The sequence below is a fragment of the Camelus dromedarius genome, chromosome 14 (assembly GCF_036321535.1).
Source record: "Camelus dromedarius isolate mCamDro1 chromosome 14, mCamDro1.pat, whole genome shotgun sequence".
NCBI lineage: Eukaryota > Metazoa > Chordata > Mammalia > Artiodactyla > Camelidae > Camelus > Camelus dromedarius.
In genome coordinates this window covers 53,058,556-53,079,042 of record NC_087449.1, presented here as the reverse complement: position 1 = coordinate 53,079,042, position 20,487 = coordinate 53,058,556, and the positions used below count along the sequence as shown (strand labels likewise).

The following is a 20,487-nucleotide window of genomic DNA, read 5'->3' as shown; positions in this document are numbered from 1 at the left end:
ATAGCTCAGTGACAAAATGTGTGTTTAGCACATGCAAGGTCCTGGGTTCAATCTCCAGTACCTCCACTAAAAAATAAGTTAAATAAAGCCTTGGGAAGGAGAAGGACACTCCAATCTTTAAGCTGGTTGGATAGGAGAGGGGAAAGGATGGATAGGAGAGGAGAAAGGATGGAGATGAGTGAGAATCAGAGGTGTTAGTAGATGGAGAGAAAGGTGCTTATATTGATGACCTCAGTCAGTCAAGAGAAAGATGATGTCACTTTCTGATGCTGAGGCAGGGAAAAGGGTAGCAGAGCAGATGGTGGAAAAAGTTTGGACTAGCCAGTGTGAAACACAGGAGGAAGTGCCCTGGAGAAGGGTGGAAGAACCGTCTGGGAGCAGAAGAGACTCCCTGATGTTTCCCAGCACAGATTTGCCATTTGCAAGGAGCCACTCACATGGCTCTGCTTACTTTCTCCGGCCACACTTGGCAGTCCAGGTGCAAAAGCCAAGCAAATGGACAGTGGGATTGACTCCAGCCTGGGAGTTGGCAAGGCCAGCCCTGCTGAAAGTCAGGGGGTGAGAAAGGGAAATTCCCTCATGGGCCATGCTGGGCACCAAAACATTTCTTGTCATTTAATCCTAACAACAGCCCTGCAAGGGAGCCATTATGATCTTCGTTTTTCCCAGGAGGAAGTGAGATTCAGAGAGTTGATTGGCTTGGCCAAAGACACAAAGCCCAAAGTGGCAGAGCCGAGCTGGGGTTCACATCCAAGGTAGTCTGACTCCTAAACCTGTGCTCCTCACACTGAAGCATCTACTGAGTGCTTATTGCATGTCAGGCATTGTGCTAAGCCCCTTCCATCTGTCCCTCTGGTTCAGTCTTCAAAATAACTCAGTGAGGCAGGGATCATGATTTTCCCTGTTTTGTAGCTGAGCTATAAAGGCTCAGGGAGGCTAAGAAACTTGGCCAAAGTCCCCAAACAGTGAATGGCAGAACCAGCACCAGGAGCAGGAAGTTATAAACCAGTATTATTACCAGTTATTAGAACATACTACGAAGCTATGGACTGGCAAGAGGAAGACAAACATGGACTATGAGACTGAGCCTGAGCCCAGAGCTCATAACTACTACATATTACTGCTTCTCTCTCTGCAAGTCTCTGCACTTCTTCATTTTACTGTTTATTAATGAAAATTCCGAACATACAGAAGTAGAACAGTATAGTGAATTCATGTGATCAAACCCAGATTCAATTGTTATCTACATGTTTCCAGTCTAATTTCATTTATACTCGCCAAAAAGCTTATTTTTTCTGGAATCTTTTAAAGCCAATTTTAGTCATCAAGTCATTTCACCCATAAATACTTTAGTAAGCATTTCTAGCTGATAAGGATTTTTTTTTACATAATTACCATGCCATTATCACAGCAAAACTAACAAAAAATTCTTAATATTATCTAAATCCCAGACAGTTTTAAGAGGCTGCTGATTGTCACAAATGTCTTTCTAGTTAGCTTATCCAAATTAGATCTAAATACAGTCCTACACAGGGCATTTTGTTGTTTTTGTCTCATTAATCTCTTTTAATTTATAACAATTGCCATCCCTACCATTCTTTGTGCCGCTGATTTGTCTGAGACTGATTCTGGGTATTATGATTCTCATTTTGACATATCGGAACTGAAGTTCAGAGAAGTTAACTGACTTGTGGACTGTCACCCAGCTAAGAGACAGACTTCTCATTTGGGACTGCCCCCAAAGTCTGTGTTACTAGTAGGAGGAGCTTTAATGCCAGAGGCGGGGGAGGGTCCCAGCTGGGTAGGGGTCAGGCAAAGCAATAGGGAGAATGGTCTGGGCCTGAAAAGAAAAGGTATAGATGGAAGGTGAGAGCAACAATAATACTATTTTTGACTAATTCAGCGCTTACAAGGAACTGGGCATCTACTAAGAGCTCCGTGGCACCATTTCATCCAGTCTTCACCACAATTATGAGGTCATAGTTATCCCCATTTTACAGATTAAAAAACTGAGGCTTAGCTTGGTATATGGAATTGCCTCAAGTCCCACAACTAGTTTAGGTGGAGCTGGAATAGGCCAGTTTAACCCCAAAGTCTGTGCTCTTTCTGATTGTCACTAGAAGTGGTGGGGCAGAGGTGCTTTCCAGAAACCTGAGATTTTGAGGCCACTTGGTTGGGGGAGAAAACCCTGACCTGGGGCCCAGATACCTGGGCTCCATTTTCCGCTCTGCCAGAGACAAGCAATATGATGCCCAGTAAGCCACACCCACCTCCAGTATCTTCTTCTGCCAAATAGAGCAACCATAAGAGATGATCCCCGAAGGTCCTTGCCCCTCCCCAGTGGCAGGTTTCTTGAAGGAACTGCTCCCTGGAGGGATGACGCAGGCCTGAGGGTAGTGATGCTGGAGAGGAAACCACCCTCCATCTCCCCTTTCATTTTCGCATAGTTTGGGCTTGCTTAGATGTTTTCTTGGTGCATCACAGAACAAATCCTTTCCACGTGCGTGCTGTTCTCCTCCGCAGCCCCCATGACCTTCCCTGGAGGGTGGGGTCTGCCCTGCCCCTTCCTCTAGATTTCCCCCATGAGCCTCTGTGGTGCCTGGGGGTACCCTCAGAAAGGGGAGTGGGGTGGGGACTGTTTTTCTTATGATTTGAGATCCCTGTCACATGCTTCGATGTCACCCTCATCGAAGAATCATCCCAAATCACAGGATCAAACCAATAGGTCATCTGACCTAGAGGCTAAAGCCAGAGCAGTTGCCAGAGGCAGGTCCACAGGGTCTAGGGCATGATTCAGTGCCCCAGGTGCCAGGGCAAAGCCTACTGGGCCTGCCCAAGTGCCACGGAAGGGGCGTAGAGCATCCCGGGATCTCACTATTCAGGGCTGGAAGCCCTATAGGCCTCTTCCCTCCGTCCCCAGATCCAGATGACCATTGTGGGCAGCTACAAGGGCTCTGGGTAGTGGGTGGCATTTAGAGAAAGGGACTGCCCTGGGGGACATGAGGTGCCAATAAGGTCTGGAAGGGGCGCTACATAGATGACCCTGAACTAAAGTATCAAAAGTGCTTTATAAACAGTAAGATGCAATAAACCCTTACTAGAAGGCCCTGAGAGTGTAGAGCAACAAGGAAGAGGCTGCCAGGCACTAATGAGTAGACTGCCCTAGGATAACATGGCTAAGATTGATATCAGATGTTTTGCCTATGTTTTCTCCTAGGAGGTTTATAGTCTTTAAGCCATTTTGAGTTTATTTTTGTGCATGGGGTGAGGAAGTGTTCTAACATCATTGATTTGCATGCCACTGTCCAGTTTTCTCAACACCATTTGCTGAAGAGACTGTCTTTTCTCCATTGTATATTCTTGCCTCCTTTGTTGAAGATTAATTGACCATAGGTCTGTGGGTTTATTTCTGGGGTCTCTAGTCTGTTCCATTGATCCATATGTCTGTTTTTGTGCCAATACCACACTGTTTTGATTACTATATCTCTGTAGTATTATCTGAAGTCTGGGAGAGTTATTCCTACAGCTTTGTTCTTTTTCTTCAGTACTGCTTTGGCAGTTCTGGGTCTGCCAGGCACTAATGGATCTGAGTTCAAGTTTAGGCTCCTCTACATATTAGTTTTGTTACCTTGAGCACATTATTTAACCTCTGTATCTGAATTTTCTCATCTCTAAAATGAGAGTTAGGTAGACAAATTATATCTCTTGGTCTTTCCAGCCTGGAAAGTCTAGGGTTCTGGATGACGGTCTGCTAACGGGCCCTGGAGCATGATTGTATAGAAACGATAGACACGATCTAGTCCAGTCACCCTGACCTAGGAAGTGAGCTGAAAAGGATATGGTTCACAGACAGGAGCAGAGAGGGGGAAAAGCTGATGGGATACACAGTAACCTTCCAGACCCAAGTCACAGAGGCACAGAGCCAACCCTCAAGCACTTGCCCAAAAGGCCAAGCTGATAGTCCTCACCTGAGCCTTAGAGCTTGGCACAGGGAAGATCTTAAATGTTAACACAGATTCCCAGCGTGTGTATACCATCCTACATAGACATGCATTGGACTGTTTGGAAGAAAAGAGGTAAGTTTACTGCAGAGGATAAACAGGTGAAACATACTGAAGCTCTTAGAAGCAGAAGATCTTCCCAAAAAGGTGGCAGTGATTCACTGTAGGGGTCACCAAAGAGGGATGCAGAGATAATAAAGGGAAACAAGGCAAATGCAATCGCCAAAAGGGCAGCCCTAGAACCAGTAACTTGGCAACTACCTCTCATAGCTTCAGATCCATCCAATTATTCCCCAGTCTACACAAAGGAAGAATTAGACAAAGCCCAGGGCTTTCAACAGAGATCTAGGAGGCCATGGGTGGCTAGTTAACAAACATGGGCAATGCTTCTTTCCCCAAATTGCAGCTTGTTAAGCCATCAGGGAGGCTCATCACGGAACTCACTAGAGGTGGGAAGTCCTTTATAAATGGCTGGTTGAAGTCATGGTAATTTCTAGCATGGAAAGTATAATCAGTCAGACAGTTGAGACATGACCCATTTGCACAATAAATAACCCCAACACCAGACCCCCCAGAGGTCCCTAGATAAGACCCATTCAGACTAGAGGGACATATCCTGGGGGAGATTGGTAGATTGATTTCACTGTCAGGAGGAGCGTACTTAGTAATTTCATCCATCTCTTGATGCTATTAGACACATTTTTGGGGTGGACAGAAGAGTTCCTGCTAGAACTGAAATGGTAGCTGAAGTGGCTAAGGCATTACTAAAAAATAATCCCCAGGCTTGGGCTCCCAGGATCCCTTCAAAGCGATAATGGTTCTGCATTTGTGTCTCGAGTGATGAAGGGGATAACAAGTGCCCTGGGAATAAAAGGGACCTTGCACTCAGCCTGGAGACCCAATCGTCACGGAAAGTAGAGAGAACTAATCAAAACTTGAAACTGGCCTTAGCCAAGCTATGTCAGGAAACTCAAGAAAACTGGATTAAGTTGCTTCTGATTGCCCTGCTCCAAATGTGGTTAGCCGCAATGGATAAAGTTAAGGTGCATTGAACTTATGTATGGTAGATCCATTGCCCAAGCCTTAACCCCCTTGAAATGAAACAACTCAGGTGTGCCCTCCAGGTGGGAGAAACCATGAAAGCTCTCATGGAATATGGTAACCAGGTGCTGCCAGCTCCCACTGACCTGGCCCTACATCCCTTCCAGCCAGGAGACTGGGTATATCTAAAAACCTGGAAAACCGACAGCCTGCAGGATACCCTGGTAACTTCTGTCATTGTTCTGAGTCTTCTTTGTGCCCCTTCCCCCTAACCCTGGACACCTTCACCCCTATGCTTGCAAAATGAGGGCTCTATACTTCCAATTTATACTGCCCGTCTTGGGAATTGAAACATTCCTCCCCACTGTCAAACAAATTTCTTTTATAATGTGACCAGAGATATTCAGGAAGGATGGAACTTCACTGATTGTTGGATCTGTTATGCCCAACCTGAAACATGAAAAGACCGTCAGACATATTTAAGAGGAAATCCAATAACCAAGAAGGAAGCACTAAATACCACCCTCTTCCCAGAAGATGATAAACTGTAAACAAGTTGAAGTCACAGCTAGTCCTAGTTGTGACACATATGGACCAACAGCACCAACAATATGTGACTCAGGCAGCCCAACGAGGGAAAACACAGTTGAGTTTGGTATCTGGGTGCCCCAATAGGAGCCTAGACATATTTACATGGATGGGAAACCAGAGCATCGACCCTTCCAGGTTTCAAGCCAATAGGACAGGGTTGGCGTGCTTACAAAGAGGAAACATGTTCTTGGGTGAGCCCCAAACTCAGAGAGAGACAGGGCATCCAATGCTTAGACAGGGCCTAGGTGAGGGGATATGTCACCTTAAGAACTGTGGGGCCAGATCCAAACTTAATTAGGGTTTACGACTGGTCCATGACCCCTAGGAAGAAGCCACAATGCTCCAAAAGAGCCACCAAGACAATAATCGCAGGAGTCATTGCACTCATAGGGCGCTAAGGACCCTGGCCGGGGGAACCATATATAAACTGTCACCATAAAAAACATAACAGCCACAGTGGAGACAGTGGCCAGTGAGACTAGCCTCGACTTCAAACTATGAGAACAAATTTGACATGTGGGCGACGGTGGCGGTGGCGGTGGCGGTGGCGGCGGCGGCGGCAGCAGCGGGTTTGGTTGTGCGTGGCACACGGGGTGGGAGCGAAGCCCAGACCCGAAGGAGGTGCTGCCGCAGGCAACCATGGGGAACGTGTTGGGTGCTAACTTGTTGCCCGCAGGGCCGCCGCCTCCGCAGCCTGTGCCTCCCTCCTTGGGACTGCCACCGCCTCCGCCCTCTCCTCCGGGCTTCACGCTGCCGCCACCCGGGGGACGGCCTGGGCGCTGGGGCTGGCACAAGTCGAGGCTCCGAACGGACCCCCGGGACTGAGGCTGCCAGCTCTGGAGCGACCGCGGATGATGGGGCCTGTGGCTGCCTGCTCAGTCCGGGCACGTTTGAGGAGTGCCACCGGAAGTGCAAGGAGCTGTTTCCTATTCAGATGGAAGGTGTCAAGCTCACAGTCAACAAAGGGTTGAGTAATCATTTCCAGGTGAACCACACAGTAGCCCTCAGCACAATCGGGTAGTCCAACTACCACTTCGGGGTCACGTATGTGGGGACAAAGCAACTGAGTCCCACAGAGGCATTCCCCGTTCTGGTGGGTGACATGGGTAATAGTGGCAGCCTCAACACTCAGGTCATTCACCAGCTGGGCCCAGGCCTCAGATCAAAGATGGCCATCCAGACGAAGCAGTTGAAGTTTGTGAACTGGCAGGTAGACAGGGAATACCAGGGTTCTGACTTCATGGCAGCTGTCACCTTGGGGAACCCAGACATCCTGGTGGGTTCAGGAATCCTCGTGGCCCACTACCTCCAGAGCATCACACCGTGTCTGGCCCTGGGCGGAGAGCTGGTCTACCACCGGCGGCCTGGGGAGGAAAGCACTGTTATGTCACTAGCTGGGAAATATACATTGAACAACTGGGTGGCAACAGTAACGCTGGGTCAGGTGGGCATGCATGCCACGTACTACCACAAAGCCAGCGACCAGCTGCAGGTGGGTGTGAAGTTTGAGGCCAGCACAAGGATGCAGGACACAAGTGTCTCCTTTGGGTACCATTTGGACCTGCCCAAGGTCAACCTCCTCTTCAAAGGCTCCGTGGACAGCAACTGGATCATGGGTGACATGTGGAACAGGCTAAACTTTTAAATCCCATACAAAAATCTGTTGGCACACTGGCCAGTACAGTCCTAGATAACTGAATTGCCCAAGATTATCTGTTAGTCGACCAGAGAGGGGTCTGTGCACGTGACAATGCGTCATGTTGCTTTCACGTCAGTGCAAGTGGCCTGACTGAAGAAAGTGCAGACAGCCTACTGAAAAAAAGCAACTTAACAGAAGGCAGCCAGACTGATCTAGCCAAACAAATGAGGAGTGGGGTAAAACAGACTCTCCCTGCGTCACTTGGTTTCTACTTTTCCTGGGCCCCTCAATAACCATTGTCCTCTTGCTGATATTTGGGCCATGTATCTTAAATTGTCTGATGTCCTTTGTCTCCAAAAAGTTAGAATCTATAAAACTTCAAATGGTGGTCACTCAGGGATGTGAACAGTGGGCTAAGGCCTGGCGACAATCAAACATCTAAATGCAGCTAGGGAGAATTTCTGCTCTTCTCCCCGGGTCATGACAAGGGCTAAACTCAGCAGGAAGAAGATGGACTTATTTACTCCTCAGCGCCCCTCAAGAATGAGGAGCAGGACAAAAGACAGAGGAGGGTTTGTCACCACCAAAGCCCATGAATAATTTCCGGGGAATAAAAATAGAATCTGGGTAATAAAGTCTAAATTTTTTTTCCCTTTGTGCTTAGTGTAGCATCACATGCTCATAGGGCACCGCATGCAGAGGCCTTGCACCTGGCACTCCAAACCTGCGTTCCTAGTGCAAAATGGCTGCACTCGACACTACAGCTTGGCGGGCCATGTGCAGAAGTGCTGTGCCCAACACCGCAACTCAAGATGGCAGCAGCGGGCCGGGTGCAGAGACGCCGCACCCAGTAGGGCATCTGGAGCGTTAGCAGCTCAGGCCCTGTGAGAACTCCACTGGCAGAACACTGAAGCAGCCTGTCCAGGGAAAGCATGTCTAGAGCACACGCTTGCACCCCTCTGTTCTTCGATCAAAGATTAAAACGTTCCTTTGCTTCTGAACCAAACTCATTCTCATCCTATCAGCTCCAATGACACTGGGCAGAAGGATCAGTAACAGAGTGGCATTGTCTTTTATGACCAAGCCTCAGACATCTCACAGTAACATTTCCACTGTATTCTATTGGTCACACAGATCAACCCAGATACAGTGTTGAGGGGAGCGGTGCGGGGGATGGTGGTAAGAGCAGGGAACCACACAAGGGCGTGAGTACCAGGAGGCAAGAATTATCCAGGATCATCTTGGAGGTTAGCTATCAGTCTTTTCTAAGTGTTTTATAGCTATTAATTAATCTATTAATTCATGAGGTCAATGCTGTTATCATCATCTTACAGATAAAAAAATTGTGTCAGAGAGATTAGGTAACTTGCCTAAGGTTAGACTTCCAGGAAACGGTCTTGGAGCAACTATTATGAACTTAATGTTTGTTAAATTCCTTAAATGTTTGTTAAACTCCTTAAAATTCATACGTTGAAAGACTAACCCCCAGTGTGATGGTATTTGGAGATGGGGCCTTTGGAATGTAATTAGGGTTACATAAGGTCATGAGTTGGGGCCCTAGTCTGATGAAACCAGCACCCTTAGAGACCAGAGAGTCTGCTCGCTCTCTCTTTTCATGCACACACACTGAGGAAAGGCCACATGAGCACACAGCAAGGGGGAGGCCACCTACAAGCCAAAAGAAGAGTCCTCCTAGGGAGACGCACCTTGCCAGCACCTTGATCTTGGACATTCCAGCCTCCAGAACTGTGAGAAAAAATTTCTGTTGTTTTAGCCACCCAGTCTGTGATATTTTGTTCTGGCATCCTGAGCAGACTAAGATGGCTACTGAACTTGTAATGCTCAGCATTTGAATGTGGATGGTTGGGCTGCTTAGTCCTTGCTCTTTAACTTTCCTTTCCTCTATTGCCCCATCAACACTGGCCCCGACTCACCCTGACCCCTGCCTAGCCCCGGGGCTGTGTGGAAAGACTCTCCTCACTGACAGGGGGGCCCTGGCGGCACTGGGAAGACCTGGAAAGGGAGCTGGAGGCAGCCATGTGGAAAACTCAAGGCCCAGGGCCCAGTGCTGACCCAATGTTCTGGTGCTTGTATCCCAGAGAGAGTCTAGGGGGCCAGCCGCCCACCCCACCTAGCCTGCTGCTCCCCACTCCAACTAGTTTGAACCTGGGATTTGCCACACACACCCTCAGGATGATCCAGATCATAAACAGTAAGCAGGTGGAAAACAAACTATATTTAAACCTGCAGTTGCTCCATAAACAAAGCTAAGAAACAAGTGACCGTTGGGAGAAAACAGTAGAAACACATAAAGACAAAGCACCAATATCCACAATGTATTAAAGTTCTAAAAACAAGCAAATGATACAAAAAGGCAATTTACAAAAGAATAAATGCCAATGCCCCCTCACCAAAACCAAGAACAAACAAAACAAGGCAGCGGTTCTCACTAATTTAAAAAATCTCATTAAAACCGCAATAAAATCTGGTTTTTCTGCTATCAGATAGACAAAAAAATTAAAGATTAATAGTATCCAAGGTAGGTGAAGGTGTAGGGCAATGAACACTGCCACTACTCTCGACCTTGGGGGAGGAAGTGCGATTTGACAAAATTAAAATGTAAAATATTTATACGTGTGACTCAGCAGTTGTATTCTCAGGAATCTATCTTATCAAAAAACCTAGAAAGATAGTGGCAAAAAGACATACATAGCTAGACAGGTATAGGTGGATATTCAGATCTAGAGATCTATTTACATACAAGGATTTTTTTTTTGCAATATTGTTTGTAGTAGCAAAACCTTGGAAACAACCCCAATGTCCATCAATGGAACAAATAAATATATTGTTGTGTGGGCGCGTAGTGACTAGTATATAGCAATGAGAATGAACAAATATTGTCACATGCAACAGCGTAGATGAATCATATAAAGAACGGTGGAGAAAGAACTACCTACTGTATGATTCTATCTTTACAAGGTTCAGAAAAGCCCAAACTGATCTAAGCTGTTAGAAGTCAGGATAGTGTTAGCCTTTGTTAGGGGTGGGGTGGGGGCTAGAAGAGGGCACAAGCCAGGCTCCAGGAATGCTAGTCCTGATCTGGTCCCTGACCTGTGTCTGGGTTACACGGGCATATGCATTTTGTGAAACTGCCTTGAACTGTATGCTTACAGACTGTGCCCTTTTTCTGAATGTCTATTATACTTAAAGAAAAAGCTTACTAAAAAATAAAACAGAAGCCCACCCCAATAATCACTCCAATTGTCTGTGCATAAAAAAAATATATATACATAAATATTCCTCCCATTTAAAAAACGACATTGAGCTTTCTATGTGGAATGCCAATGTGAAAAGATGTCAACAATATATTGTTAGGCACAAACAGAAAAATATATGACACATATATGTCATCTGATTCTTTTCTATTGAAAAAATAATATACGTGTGTGTATAAATAAACTTATATATCAAAAATATTGTACAGGTATGGAAAATGGCTGGACAGAAATCCCCACTGTTAAAAAGTCACTGTTCTTATGGATTAGAACCCAAGGAGCTCCTTCCTGAGGCCCTCTAACAGGGTCCAGCAGGAAATCTGAGCTACAGCTGAGTGAACTGGGCTCTCCCCTTGGTCAGAGCTGGGTCCTGGCCAGGAGGCCAGAGGGGACTTAGGAGCAGAGTTTCTGGAAGCATGGTGAGAACCCAAAGAGCCAGGTCAAGGCCTGGACAAGTGCGTTTAAAGGCCCCTCTGGGCAAAGGGAGGACGGAAGAACTAGTCCTGTCCTCAGGGGCCCCAGTGGTGTTGGGAGAGTGGGGGAAAGTAGGGAGGCACAGCCCTACCCACAGACAGCACTTAATCAACACAGCCCTGTGAGGTAGGGCTGTCTTCATTTCTAGATCAAGGTTAAGTGCCTTGCCCAAGGTCACAAAGGTAGTAAATGGAGCAGTTGGGCCTTGAACCCGAATCTGTCTGAACCTCAAGTAAGGAGCTCTGCACTGAGCTGGAGAGGAGGGGGAGAAAACAGCCGAGAGGTGCAGGCTGCCCCTGGAAAAGACTCAGAAACCCAGGCTGCAGGTCTTTGCTGGGCTCAGAGCCCTGGGAGCCCCCAGCCTACAGGGAATCTCAAAAGCAGGTTCTGCCCAGGGTCTGCAGCCACACCATTCAGCTGGGGTCAGGGCTCAACCACTAAATCTGGCCGAGGGGCCCCTGTGTTAACTCAGCACTAACACCTCTGCTGGCAGCTTGGAGGCTGGCATCATCCAAAATAGATCCCAGGAGCAAGAGCCCAGTCAGTCTGCTGCATCTCTGCACACAGCCACCCCCTAACCCCCAACTCCCTGTCTACCCCCTCACTTCCCCTTCCCCCACCCCAACTCCAGCCCCTGGGTTCTGAGTCACTCAGACTATTGGATATTGGGAAGAAACAAAGGATGGGGCCATGGAGCTATGGAACCTAGAACAGCCTGGATCCTGGGTTCAAGTCCCTGAAGGCTGAGCCAGATGTGACTTGGCTAATTGTCCAAAGCAGCATAAGACAAGCTGATTTACTCACTGCTGGGTGCAGGGTGGGAGCAGTAGTTAGTGGCTGGGAGCCTACTCTGTACCAGTTTTATTCAGTCCTTACAACTGTGAGAATTAGATATTAGTGACTCCATTTTACAGATAAAGAAACTGAGGCTCAGAAGGGGAGTAACTTGCCCAGGGTCACCCACAGCTTAGACTCTGGAACCAAGGAAGACCTAGATTTTGAGCCTGGTCCTGTTACTGGCTGTGTGGTCTTGGGCAAGTTACTTTACTTCTCTAAGCCTCAGTTTCCTCATCTATAAAGATGATTTTAAATTAATATCCATCATAAAATTATTGTGAGGATTAAAAAGATAATGTTAAAACTCTTAGCATGATATCTGGTACAGAGACGGTTTTCAGTCCATGTTATTATGATTGAGTCAATTATCTGACCAATGAGAGGGTCCACTCCCTAGGAGAGTGGGGCTAGGGAAAGTTTTTAACCTTCCCAGATCAACGCAAGAGGTCTTCCTGAGAGAAGCAGCATTTCTGTCCCATTTTAACTCAAGACCTTCAGTTCACTGGATGTGTATGGAGGAGGGGGTGTGGTGCGGAGGGTATTTGGGAGAAGGTGGCACAGCTTGGGTAGGGAGAGTTGCCTCAGTCTGCTGTCAGGGGGTCAGGTCAGGTCTAAACACGGGCAAACCTCCAGACCTCCCTCTCGGATGACGTCCTAACAGCCTGCTTGGGCACCTTGGATGATAAACAGGTTGTCACCCTCCAAGCCCCAAGTGAACTTGATAAATCCTGGCAAAGCCGAGGAGAAGAGGCCCATCTATAAATACCCTGTGACTCAGGCTCAGTGTCCTGTTGAAAGAACCGGTTGTGTTTATGGCTCTGTTGCTCTGGGGAGGCATTCCAGCTCGGGGAGGAAGGTCTGGGCCACCCTGAGGTCTCAGTTTGTTCTGTGGGGACATGTTTAGGGTCTGGGGCCAGGCCCACCATGGCCTGGCCTACTGTCCAGTTCATTATGAGACTCTAAGGAGATCTCTCGTCTCCCTGGGTCTCCTGTCATTCAGGAAATGAAACATGTTGGCTCCCCTGTTTTTACAGATGGGCTATGAGGCGGGATGGCCTGGTGACTGGACACACAGGTTTGTTTCTTTTGTTTCCTGGTTTTTTTGTTTTTGTTTTTGTTTTTTGGTGCTGGGAAACCATGGGCTCAAGTTCCAATTTCACACCTTAACTAGCTATGTGACCTTAAACCAGTCACTTCACTTTTCTGAATCTTGGTTTCCTGAACTACAAAGTGGGGATAATAGTGGAAATTCCTTCGCAGGACTGTATGAGGATGAGAAGAGAGTACATAAGGCACTCAGCACTCAGTAACCAGCATATAGTAAACTTTCGGCTGATGATAGGTATTAAGATTTTTAAATATTTTGAAAAAGGAGTACTTCAGGGTTTGGTTCCTCCAGAGAGATATTTAGGGAGTTGATGGTTACCCCAGACCTTTACCATCTCTTATCTCTATGTTTCGAAATTATGAAGAGCCAAGGTATGAAGAAAACAAGACAGTTCCCAAGACTGGTAGGGAAAGGGCAAGTTACTATCATTCATCAAATACCTACTGTGTGCCAGTTGCTGTCACTAACATCATCTCATCTGACTCCCCAGACACCAGCAAGGTATAACTCCCGGAAAACCAAGGCCCAGTGAGGCTAACTAGATGGCAGAGATAGGATTTGAACCCAGGATCTGGGTGCAGTTAAAGCACTTGTTGTGTGTGGCCCACTGCACCACGGTACCTGGCTACCTCCCTGGATGAGAAGGTGTCCAAGAAGGGATACAAGTGAGAGAATGAGGAAGGAAGAATCGGGAGCTTGGCAACAGTCTAGGAGAGGACAGAGAACTGGAAGGACATTGGGAGCCAGTTGGGGAAGACACTTTTGAGGTGGCTGCTCTGAGGGGTCAGCCAGTGGACAGATGGACAGATGGAAAAGTACAGCTGACTTCAGAAGAAAAATCATTCTGGGATGGAGGGAAGGGCCCTTTGCTCAAGACTGTCTGAAATGATCTCTGAACTTACAAACCCCACAAGACCCTCTTCTACCTGACTTTGAACGCTCTCTCTGAAGCACTCACCTCTGGGCCTTTGCACATGTTGTGTGCTCTGCCTAAAATAGTCTCTTTCTCTTCCCAACTGAGATGTTACCTCTCCAAAGAGGCCTTCCTTAACCACTCTATTTAAATGGGTCCCGATCCCATTACTCCTAGACCCAGCACCTGTTCTTTCCTAAGATTTATCACAATCTATAATTGTTTTACTCAACTTCCTTGTCAATTTATGTACCCAGCCCTACTCAATAAAATATCTGTTCCATAAGTACAGGGATTGTATGGGCTTGTTCACTGATATGTCCATAACTTCTGACATACAGTAAAAGCCTAGGAAATACTTGTGGAATGAATGAAAGGTCCAGCCCTGCTTAATCCCCCTGTTTCTGATTCTCTGCTTTTTTGAGACTGGTTTCTCACTATTTCCCCATCACACCCTCCTCATTCTCTCCTCCTAGGTGCCTTTACTTGGAGTGCCCTCTCTCCTCTGCCCATCGAGATCCTGCCCAAACCTTAGCTCCTACTGGACCTCCTCTGGGAAGTCCAACCACCCCTGGATTCAGGGCCCTTGTGAAGTGAACAACTTGCACACCTGTGCATGAAAGCCCTACTCAAAGCACCATCACTTGTATGTGACCTTGGGCAAGTCACTTCAGGGTGACTTTGGACCCCATTTTTCCCCAGTTAATTTAATCCTTCGGATTGGATTATTTCTAAGTGAAATAATTCAAATGTAGAAAAAAGACATAAATGTCGCAAGGTATACTTTGAACTGTTCTTTAAAAGAGAAGATAAAATCTAACAATAATAATGTTAAATGTTATAATAATGAAAGCTACTGTTTAATGAGTGAACAGATCAAGCAGTGAGCAAGGCATTAAGAGCTGTGGTTAAGAGCACATGTTTCAGAGCCTGAGCCTTACCACTTACTCTCTGTGATCTTGAACCAGTGACTTAACCTCTTTGAGCCTCAGTTTCCTCATCTGTAAAATGGAGATGATAAAGATTCCTACTTCATAGGGCTTTTGTTGTTTGTTGTTGTTCAGCAAACTTTTTATTGACTATAATCCAAACACAGAAAAGTATACTGAAAAATGGTGCAGCTCAATGAATTTTCACAAAATAAGCATGGTTGTGTGACCAGCAAGTAGGGCAGTTTTGAGGATTACATGAGCCAACACCTGGACAGTACTTGGAACACTGGTAACGGATGGCTAATGTTACTTGCTCTGTATTTCATGGGCATTGTGATAAGCATTTTATGTACATTATTTTTATTCAATCCTCACAGTAACTCTGTGATGTAGGCACTAATATTACCCTCATTTCAAATAAGGAAACCTAGATTCAGAGAAGTTAAATATACTGGCCAATGTCACAATTAGTAAATGGCAGAGGTAAGAGAAGAACCCAAGTCTTTTACCAAAGTTTTCCTCCCAAACCCCTTGATACACTGATTCTCTAAGACGTCTACGGCAGCATCAACCAATAAGTTAAAAAAAAAAAAAAATGGTACCTCAATGACCAACTTGGAAAATTCTGGTCTTCTGAATTCTTTTTCTAAAATAATTTCTTTTATTTTTAAAGCCAGCATTTTCTTTTATTTGGTTTTTTGTTTATTTGTTTGTTTGAATTTGATGGGGGGGGGGGTAATTAGGCTTATTCATTTTCAGAGAGGGTACTGGAGGTTGAACCCAGGACCTTGTGCATGTTAAGCATGCACTCTACCACTTGAGCTATACCTTCCCCCCCCAGAATTTTTTATTCAGTTAGATAAATATTTATTGAATACCTACTACGTGCCTGACACTGTTATAGGTACTGGAGGTACAGAGCAAGGAAGATAGAAAAGTTTCCTGTTCTCACGGAGTTTATATTCTTGTAGGAGAAGTCAGACACAAATAAATAAAGCTAATTTCTGATAGTAATAAATGCTATCAAGTAAATAAAACAGGATAATGGGATGGAGAGAGACTTGCCATCAGGGAGACCGCTTTGAGGAAGCAGCAGGTCAAGTAAGGCCCAGAGAAGGTGACCTGGACAGTGTGGAAGAGCAGTTGTGGGGCATCCTAGGGGAAGCCCATTCCGGAGCAGCCATGTTGGAATGTTTGAGGAAGAGATAGAATATGATGCAACTATTCTAAAATACTGCTTTGAAGACTAAAACCTGGAAAAAAGTAAAATTAAAAAAGTACAACATACATTAAGATGATACCTTGTCCCAACCTTTGCTAGCTAGCAAGATTCTCAGAAAAGTGAAATGGTTGATTTATTGAGGTGTGATTGGGATGGTTTTTAAATTTTTTCTTTTTTGGATAGTATCTGCTGTTGTCACATTGTGGTTTCTGCAATTTTTTTAAAGTCAAAAAGAAGCATTCCAGAAATCTCATACAGACCAAATAAGACAGTTCTCTGGTTACTGTGAAGGTTGTGCACATGAGATGGATGTATCATCTTGGTGAATATGCTGTGCAATCTCCAGCAAGTCACACTCCCTCTCTGGGCCACAAAATAGAACACGCAGGATGCTACATTCCCTGGTACACCTACCAAAAGTGGGCATTGGCAAAGCAAAGCCTTTCTGCCATTCCTGTGACACATAAATACACGATTACTTTTTTCTAATAATAGGAGAAAACATTGAATCATTAATAAAAAATCAATCAAAAGAATGAGATGAGAAGTCATAGACTAAGAGAAAATATTTGCAAAAACGTTTGGTAAAGAACTGTTATCTAACAAAGACGAAGAACTCTTTAAAACTCAACAATAAGAAAATTAACAACCCGATTAAAACGTGGGCAAAAGATCTGAACAGCTCATCAGAGAAGATATACAAATGGAAAATAAGCATATGAAAAGACACTGAACATAATATAGCATCAGGGAATTGCCATTTAAAAAAACAGTACGATTCCACTACACACCCATTAGAATGACCGAATCATTCATTGCCAGGGGTTTGGGGAGAGGAAGTGATTAATGGGTGAAGTACAGGGAATTTTTAAGGCAGTGAAATTATTCGGTATGGTACCATAATGGTAGATACATGTCATTATACATTTGTCAAAACTTATACACACAAAGAATGATGTAATTTATCAACTTTGAGTGATAATGATGTGTCAATGCCGATTCATTGATTGTGACAAATGTACCACTGTACTGCACAATGTTGATGGTGGGGGAGGGTGGGGGGCTGGGGAGGATGGGGTGGGGGCTATATGCAGACTGTACATTCTGCTCACTTTTACTGTGAACCTAAAAATGCTCTAAAAATTTAAGCTTTTTCTTTTTTTAAAGTCATATAAGAAAACAAAGGAGCACTGTCTGGTAAAATTATTAGCTCAGGTCAGGGAGCAGGAATTTCTTGGAAGATCTTTGTTCCCTGAAGTCTGCCACTCACAGGGGAAGGAGCAAAAAGGAAGTCACATGTGAAGGAAGAGTTTAAGCTACCAACACCTACTTTCTACGGGAAGCAGTATACACTAAGTTCTGTGCTTTATATGAATTATTTCATTTGTTCTTTCAATAGCCAGATGGAAATGTTCATATTACACAAAAGAGTTGAAAATGATTATTCCCAGATACAGATTTTCCTAGACACCCTGTCTGTCTGAACTCAGAGGTTGAGCTCTAAGCCACTAGTGTGGGTTGGGGGCTCTCTCAGCCTCCTTCCGCCTTCGACATTTCATGATCCCATAAGTTACTTTGTCTCTTCTGGGGGCCCAATTGGGGTGCCTGTTAACTTGGGCATTGGATCCCCTGGAAAGACAGTGCTGTGTCCTTAGGGGACTGAGAATTTAATTGCCTGGAGCTTGACTTCATGCAGGAATTTCACACCTTCCCAGACCCTAGACTGCAGGTGGATGATGTCTAGCTGGAGAAGGGGCCAAGTCTTGCCTGGAAAGGCTGTGCCCACAGAGAGAGTGGGCTCCTTCTCCTGCCCTCAGCCACCTGTTCCTGGCCGCACCCTCCCACCCCTCCACCTTGTCTTTGGAATACTAAATCTAAGAACTGGTGGGGCCAGTTGGGTATTAATATCTGGACCCTGACGTTGGTGCTGATTAGAAGGGCATTCCCTCCTGGCAGCCAAGACATCTGAATGCCTTTTCAGCTCATCTCTCCAAGTCTTCCGTGGCCCTGAAGAGGATGGATAATCATTATAACCACAGCGACCCTGTTTTGAGTGCTGTAGAGTGCCAGACTGTGGTGCTGAACGTGTCACCCACCTGGCTGCATTCAATCCCTTCAGGTGCTTTTAGTGTCTCCGTTATGTACATGGGGAAACTGAGGCTCGTGAGAGCTCAAGTAGCATGACGCAGGCCACAAAGCAGATGAGCGGCTGGGCAGGAACTCAAATCCCATCTGCCAGCAGCACTGAGCCCTCCGTAGACGGTGAGAGCCAAAGACAGGCGTCCTGCTCAGGATACATAAACACGGCGGCCCAGTTCCTTTAACTTCCAGGAACAGAGTGACTGGGAGGGTGTGGGGTTGGGAGGAGGGTGAGCTTCCAGGAAGTGGATGGCAGGACCAGACCAATTGACCTGGGCCTTATGACAGCACAGCCCACCCTGGGAGAGGGGCCCTCCCCAGGCTTCCGGGTGGGGAATCAGGTGACAGAAACCTCTGTTCCTGTCCAGGGAAAACACGGCTCTGCTTGGGACAGGCCTGGACCCACCTGCTGACCTGTTCTCTTCTGGTGCTGGTTCTCCACCCCTCCTTCCCCTCTTTACTCCTTTTCAGTGCTTGATATTTGGGGCCTCCCAGGACACAGGGTCAATCCTGGGGAGAGGAGAGCAAAGGAGCCCATTGTCCAGGGGCTCACAGTCACAAAGGCCTCAGATTTAGGGTTTGACATTTGCTTTTGAGGGACAGCACGGTGTAGTGCTCCCCTTCAGCTCAGTGGACTCCCTCAGCTCCCAGTCCTTAAGGAAAACTGAGTTCAGTCCAGCATTCCTTGACAGTTTGTCCTTCCCACTCCAAACTTAAAAAGCCCAGATCCTGTGCACTCTCCCGCCTACCCTTCAATCTACTTCTCATTTCCCTGATCACAGCCTAGCCTACACCACCATCATCTCTTGACTAGACCCATGCAACTGACCTCCTCACATCTCTCTGGCTCACCCTTGATCCAATCTCCACCTAGTCTTTTAAACTAGAAATCTGATCATGTTTCAAATCTCAACTTAAAACCCTTTGGTGATGGAAGGATAAACAAGAATCAATGGGTGAAAGGATAAACAAAATGTAATATGTACATACAATGGAAGATTAATCAGCTTTAAAAATGAAGAAATTCTGACATGCTACATGAGTGGAACACATTTCGCTAAATGAAAGAAGCTAGACACAAAAGGATAAATATTGTTATATATGCTAGCATGCTTATATGAGTTACCCAGAGTCATCAAATTCACAGGGACAAAAAGAATAGCCCTTGCCAGGGGGCTGGTGAGGGAGGAAATGGAAAGTTATTGTTTAATGGGTACAGAGTTTCAGTTTGGAAAAATGAAAAAGTTCTGGAGATGGATGGGGTTGATGGTTGCACAACAATGTGAATGTACTTAATGCCACTGAATTGTACCCTTAAAAATGATTGATTTTATGTTTTGCATATTTTACCATGATTTAAAAAAAATCAAAGTCACTTTTTATCTCAAAATCCATGACATAGTCTACAAGACTCTGCAGGATTTGGCCTGCTTTGTGTGGGTGTTTTTAGGCTGATCATCATACCTCTTTCCCCTTCAGTTGGGATCTGGACCTGTCAGGAAATGGGAAAGGAAATCAAACAGACGGAGAAAGAAAAATGGAGACTTTGTTACTGATTAAAGTTGGGCTGGAGACAATGCTTGTAACTATAGCTGCAAGGGAGCTTCCTGATACCTTCCTCCGTCCGTTGTTTCCCCCAACTCCTGATCTGAACTTCCACCTCGGTCCTCTGTAGAGCCATCAGGCTCATATATTCCCTCTGCTCAGGGGGTCTTCCCTCCACTGCTCACTTGGCCAGTTGCTACTCACCGGTCATTTCTTAGCATGATGACCCATCCTACCTCCACTCCCTGCCTCTAACACATCTCCTTGTGGCCTTTAGGGTTTCTCCTTCACAGCACTTTTCACAGCTGTGTTTATGTGTCTCTTTCCACGGTCTCCTATGGACGTAAATAAGAAAGTGAGCTCCGGAAGAGCAGGCCCTGTGTACGTTTTGTTCCTGGCCATGTGCCTGGTGCCTGGCACAGCGCCTGCTCTTAGGCTCCACACATGCTGGAGAACTTTATTAGCACCTGTTTCAGGAGAGCTCTGTATACTGTTGGAAGGAGGATCCAGGTAAGACTTTGGGGTTGGGAGGTCAGGGGCAAGCCTAAACATCATTTAGTGCTACGCTGAGCAGCAGGCCTTTTTTGTTTTGCTCTGTGGGGCCTATAGGTTTGTCTAGGGCCCAGTGGCTCAGGACCAGGAGAAGATGGAGAAGCTAAATGCAGTTACCTGGGGCCTCCTTCTCTGCCCTTTCCTGGAACAGTGCTCAGCCCCTGCTCTAAGTAACTGTTGACCAAATATTCAAACAATATCAGTTTGAAGGAGTGCCC

At 46.0% G+C, this 20,487-nt stretch overlaps 1 pseudogene; it reads left to right on the top strand.

Moving 5' to 3' along the window:
- The first annotated feature begins 6,272 nt into the window (after positions 1-6,272).
- LOC105100723 (mitochondrial import receptor subunit TOM40 homolog) lies at positions 6,273-7,278 on the top strand (annotated as a pseudogene).
- The last annotated feature ends 13,209 nt before the right edge of the window (positions 7,279-20,487 follow it).